Here is a 6,000-nt window from a genome sequence, read left to right on the forward strand (position 1 = left end):
GAATGAATGGACTTCAAATATCTCTAGATAGGGAAGGAAGGAAGGGAAATTGCATAATTTACATTTTCTTTATAGGAACCATTTTTATTTCATACTGTTCAATAGCTGAAGCTCTGTGGGAGGTTATAACCATTCATAAAATTACAAAAGGATAAATGTAGATAATACAACATAAAATTCAATAAAATGTAAAACAATTTAAACAGTTTCAATAATACTACCAGAAATGTTAGAAAGACAGCTGACATAATACCATGAGATACCATGAAATGCTTGGGAGTAGAGGGCGGTACTTAAAAAGAAATGACTGCTTTTCTGGGCAACCTATGGGGGTGGCCATTACCTTTTCTGGACAACTGTCCTTGTAAAGAGTTGAAAATATTGTCTTCCTCCTCTTTATTCAGTGGCATTTGAATTTTCAATTTGTGCCACATGACAGGAAGTTCAGCTGCTACAGCATCTTGCCTTAGCTGCCTTAATTGTGTTTTAAAAAATGAAAGCCAGATCATCCACTCACCCAGCCATCTTGTAACTTTGATTCATTGTAAGAACCCCAGTCCCACCACCAGAAGAAAATCACATGTGGACCTTATTCATTATTAATTTAATTCTACTTGCAGGGGAGGTAATGATGTGGATGACTGAACTAAAAGGTGGCAATTTATTGAAGAGAAATTTATTTTGGAACTGAATCTAAATAATCTGGTGCTAAACTAATTAAATAACTGATTTGGGTGGCCTACATGGGATATAAATTAATCAAAGAATATTGAATGTTGATTTGAATGGGTATTCAATTGGTTTATCTTCTGTGAAATTTAAATGCTAAGTATTTATAGTTTACAATATACATAAAATCAACACTTGCAAATTCTATGCAAATTGCTACTCTTTTTTCAGTGATATGTACTGTCTATGATATGTATGATTTGCAATTTCTTCTGTGTCAAGTTTTAAATTGTAAGTTCCTTGCAAGCAGGGTTCCCTATTACACTCTGTAAAGCACCATGCACATTAATGACACTAAGCATAATTAATTCAAATCCTGGAAGAGCTCATCAAACTCTTTTAGTGTCAGAAACTGCACACCACTTGGACAATTTTGTGTCTGGCATTAAAAGCAAAGAGTGTAACTGGAAAAAATCTGAGATGATGCTGTTTAATTGCAACAGAGAAGAAAAGATGAAAATTAAGAATACATTTTAAATTAGAATATGTAGTATTATTAAATATTTAGACATCAATATTTCAAAAAATACTCAATGTCTAAAAAAGAACAATTTTGTTCTATTAAAATCTGAAATAAATAAGAAATTGCAGTGATTGAGGAAAATAGAATTATCTTGGTTTGGGCAAATAGCAGTTTGTATGATGAAAAATTTACCTAAGATTAATTTCTTATTTGGGATATTAGGGAAAGTGTTAGAAGATTGGCAAAAATAATTAATAAATTTTGTAATGGAGATAAGAAAGCAAGGATTTGTAAGTAAAGATGGTATAAATCACAAAAAGAAAGAGGACTAGGTATTCTGACTATTAGAGAAGATTTCCAAGATGGCAACTGAGCAACAGCCTTGTTGTTGAGCCCCCTTTGATACTTTATCAGTTTTATCAGTTATTTATTTTTATTATCCACCTAGTTATTCATTTTAACTTATCTAGTCAAGTTTTAAAACCAAGCCTCCTACAAGAGATACTGTATCTTGCACCTGTAAGTTCCTGGAAATATTATACAAGCCCCTGTTGCAATGGTGAAGAACAAGAACAAGAAACACAGCAGGACTAACCCTGGCTTATCTGCTCTACCCAAGCCAACTAAACAACCTAAAACTGAAGATTACATGACACACAGGAAAACCTTACGTAATAATAACAAGACAAATCTCCTTCATTCTATTTCTGCTTCTAACAGCTACGAATCACTAAACTGGGACTTGGAATCAGAAATCGTGAAACAACAATTATTAGAGTTGTCCTCCACTCTGCATGAGGAGTCTATTCACTCAAACGAGCCTTTGCTTACATTACCCTCTCCTGATACATCTTTGGGACATGAAGAGCAAAGCAATCAACCAATCAAGGAATTTACAATAGGCCTTCCTGCCAAACAATGTCTATTAACTTCCCAGACTGTGATTTCAATCTTCAAACAGTTAACTCTAATAAATACAGAAGTTAATTCTTTAAAAACAGCTTTTGAAACCTTTGTGCAAGACGTTGCAGACAAGTTGGCAGCTTCTGAAACAGCCTTTAATTTTGGCACCAATTCGGACCTGTCCACAGTTAGTCAAAGGAAGCAAAACTGTTTAGAAGAGCTTGCTAAGACCAGAAAGGATACACGATCGGAGGCAGTGTGTGCAGCTCTACCTTCTGCCAAAGAGTTAAGTTCAAATATGTGCAACTGTGTTCTTCAAATACTAAGAATTACACCCAACGTATTTAATATTGGACGCTGGTCCACCAGAAGAGCTATTATTCTATCTCTTAGCCCACTTCTCCGATGCCAATGTTACATGATTGATTTAAGTGCTGTTGAATGGCTCCCTAGTATAGGAGATCACAAACGTATTTTGTTGTCTTTTAACCATTCTACTATTCCCGGTATGGTGTTCAAAATGAAACTATTCAAATATACCCACTGCAATGAAAAAAGAAACGTCCTTTCTGGCATATCTTCCCAAGCAGACACTCCCCAGCCTTACGCCACGGGTAAGGAGCCAAATGATAAAAGCCATAGTAACTCAGCACCTTCAGGGACCTTGACAAGACTTTGTCGGAATAATCATGCTGAACTTACATGAGAAAGATGTGGCACTGATGATGCCTTGGAATCAGGTCTAATTACCTCCTTCGAAGCTCTACCAAATAAAGAGCAAGATGAGAGATGGTTGAACGAACTGAAACAAACACTGCTGCTGACCTGAGCAGCAGCAAAGCCTTTATTTGATCTAGTATCTTCAGACTATCAACTTGGCATTAACCCTGAAGAAAATCAATACAAACCTTCCAAATTGTCTAACCAAACATCCCTGTTAGAAAACAACTCAAAGTCACCTGGCCTGTCTTCATCATCTGAGAATTGCCCTGACACTACTTCACTTCCGACTCCTCTTATTCCATTGAGGGCAAATATAAGACACTCAGAAGTCACTTCCTCAACTTCTACTCAAGGGAAGGCAGGATGGAACACACCTGTCCTCACTCCTGCAGCCAATGTCGGAGTGGTGTAAGGTCCCCCAAAGTATGGTTCCTCTTTTAGGGTCACTGTTGAGATCCAAAATAAGATACCAAACACAGATTGACAACTTGAGTTCCTTCCTTGGGACCTGGGGGGTTGGCACAATAAGCTTTATGACTCCAATTTTATAACATTCATCCATGGCTTTGATATATTATGCCTTTAAGAAATATGGCTCATGAGCCCCGACTCTTTGGATATTCAGGGGTTCAGGACTTATTTTGTCCCTGCAATCAAAACTAATTTAAAGGGTCAAGGAAGTGGAGGCTTGGCTACATCTGTATTAGTGGACCTAAACATTGACATCCAGGTTGTAGAGAATAATTGCCCCAGTAATGTACAGACCCTATTCCTTAAAGGTGATTATTTTAGAAGTTTACTATGTGTAAACGTCTACATTCTACATAAGAGTTCACCTTTTTCAAGTAGGGGCTGTATCTGGGACATGTTAACTGATATGTTGGACTCACTAATATCTTGTTTCCTGTATGTACATGATATTCTATGTGGGGATTTTAAATCAAGAATAGGAGCGTGCATCTTTGAGGAAGGAAATGACCTGAATGCTCAGCGCGCTAGGCATATTCAGTTTCTAGACTGATCTTCAAAGAATTCAGTAGTAAACAAGTATGGGTTAAATTTCTTGGAGCTCCTTTCGGTGTCTAATCTCCATGTAAACCATGGCACCTCTTTTGATCTAATTGGTGGGACCTATACTTATCTTGGGACTGGCAGGGCCAATACAGTAGATTATATAGCCATTACTTCTGCCTTAATGAATCTGGTGGCTAAGTTCAAAGTTTTAGACCTTACTTTGAGTGATCACCGCCCACAACACTTGTCCCTTAAAGTTAATTCTAATGTCATGATGAAACTGTTTACAAATTTTGAAAAGGATTTAATTCCTAATTTCAGGACACATAAATGGTCTAACAGAATACACTCTATTTTAGCTGATACTCTGTCAGGCCAAGAATTGAGCTGCTTGAGAGACTCTCCTGCAACACAATTCCAATGTTATGCAAATCTTCAATGAGATTAACAACCATCTCAAACCTCTTGTTATGAACAATGGGCCAAAAAAATGGATAGTTCACACTCAAAATGGCTGGTTCGATCATGACTGTAAAATCTTAAAAAAAAAAAAAAAAAAAAGAACTGCTATGACACATGAGACAAGTCAGGTGCAGTAGGGAAGGAGGAATGTCTAATCTTTTATTACTTAGGCCCCAGTATAAAAACTTAATTAAGCATAAGAACATGGAACATGCTAAGTTTCTTTTGCAAGAGCTAGACCAAGCAGTCTCTGAAAAAAATGATTCATGTTTTTGGGAACTGTTTACTAACCATAAGAATAGTCCTTATTGCCAGGTTGATTCATACATACCAGGCAATGTTTGGTTTTCTTATTTCAGTACTGTTTTTGGGTCTCAACAGCCACAGGGAAGCATTTTCCTTACCCATGGAGACACTGGAATGGTTGCCAGTTTCAGTTGCTGAAATCAGAGGTCTAATCACCTCTCTGAAATCCGGCAAATCCCCTGGAGAGGACATGATTCCACCTGATTTATTTAAAGCCTTCCCAGAAAGGTGGGCTCCAATTCTGGCCAGAATGTTCTCTTTGGTTAATGAAACAGATCCTGCTCGGCTGGAAGGTAAGCATCATAGTGCCTATCCATAAAAAGGGGGATAGAACAGACCCACAAAATTATAGACTCAATGTTCCAGCAAAACTTTATATTAAATACCTGCTGTTAAAATTGGAAGATTGGGTGGATATAGAGCATATTCTACACCCAGTACAAGCAGGTGTTTGGAAAGGCCTTGGAGCCATTGGCCACAGCCAAACTTTGTATCAACTGGCCCACTTTGGTATTAATGGGCACAGAAATGGGTACTGCCAGGTTGTTTGTTGACCTGGCAGTAGCATTACTACTAGGTATTACTACCACTCTATACGACTCTGGTATGCCCACAACTGGAGTATTGTGTTCAGTTTTGGGTCCCTTGTTACAGGAAGGATATAGCCAGGTCAGAGTCAGTGCAGCATAGGGCCACAAGGTCGGAGGCCGGTTTACAAGGGAAGCTGATGAGGCGAGACTGAGGGAAATGGGCCTCTTCAGCCTGAAGAAGAGGAAACTCAGAGGGGATCTGTTGGGGACATACATGTATGTGAGGGGGTGTCACACGAAGGTGAGTTGAGACCTGTTCTCCTCTGCAGAGGAAGGCAGGACGCGGTCCAACGGAGCAAAGTTCAAGGAACCAAGGTTCAATTTAGATGCCAGGAAGTACTTCCTGACAGTTAGGACCCCGAGGGTATGGAATGGGCTACCATGGTAGGTGGCTGAGGCCCCATTGGTGAGGGTGTTCAAGGATAGGCTAGACCTGTACATAGTGGGCATGTCGTGAGTGGAGCCAGCTTGAGCCGGAGGTCAGACTAGATGGCCCAGGAGACCGCTTCTGACTCGCTCTGCTTCTATGTTTCTATTTGACTCCATCAATAGATCATGCCTATGGGCAAAGCTCGCTGCAATGAACATAGATAAAAGACTTCTTTTTCTGCTCTCAAAGATCCATTGAGACACAGTTACACAAATCAGGGTAGAAACCTCTGGCTCCCTAACAAAAGAAATTCCTATTAGAAAAGGTGTGAAGCAGGGTGTGTGCTGGCCCCTGTACTATTCAATTTTTATATAAGTAATATTATAGAGAGCTGATCAGGACCACAATTTACACCCCCATCACTGGGTCAGCTAAAAGCT

The 6,000-nt window shown here is 38.9% G+C and overlaps 1 protein-coding gene across 4 annotated transcripts in view; it reads right to left on the reverse strand.

The window, feature by feature from the left end:
* Positions 1 to 6,000, reverse strand: part of LOC123018508 — a 42,844-nt gene that overhangs the window by 19,793 nt on the left and 17,051 nt on the right. For all 4 annotated transcript variants that reach the window (XR_006413789.1, XM_044420699.1, XM_044420698.1 and 1 more), the window contains one exon: positions 2,798 to 2,858. The gene's annotated coding sequence lies outside the window, so the exon portion shown is untranslated. The remainder of the gene's footprint in view (positions 1 to 2,797; positions 2,859 to 6,000) is intronic.

The sequence above is a fragment of the Varanus komodoensis genome, unplaced genomic scaffold (genome assembly GCF_004798865.1).
Source record: "Varanus komodoensis strain SLA01 unplaced genomic scaffold, ASM479886v1 scaffold11, whole genome shotgun sequence".
Classification (NCBI taxonomy): Eukaryota; Metazoa; Chordata; class Lepidosauria; order Squamata; family Varanidae; genus Varanus; species Varanus komodoensis.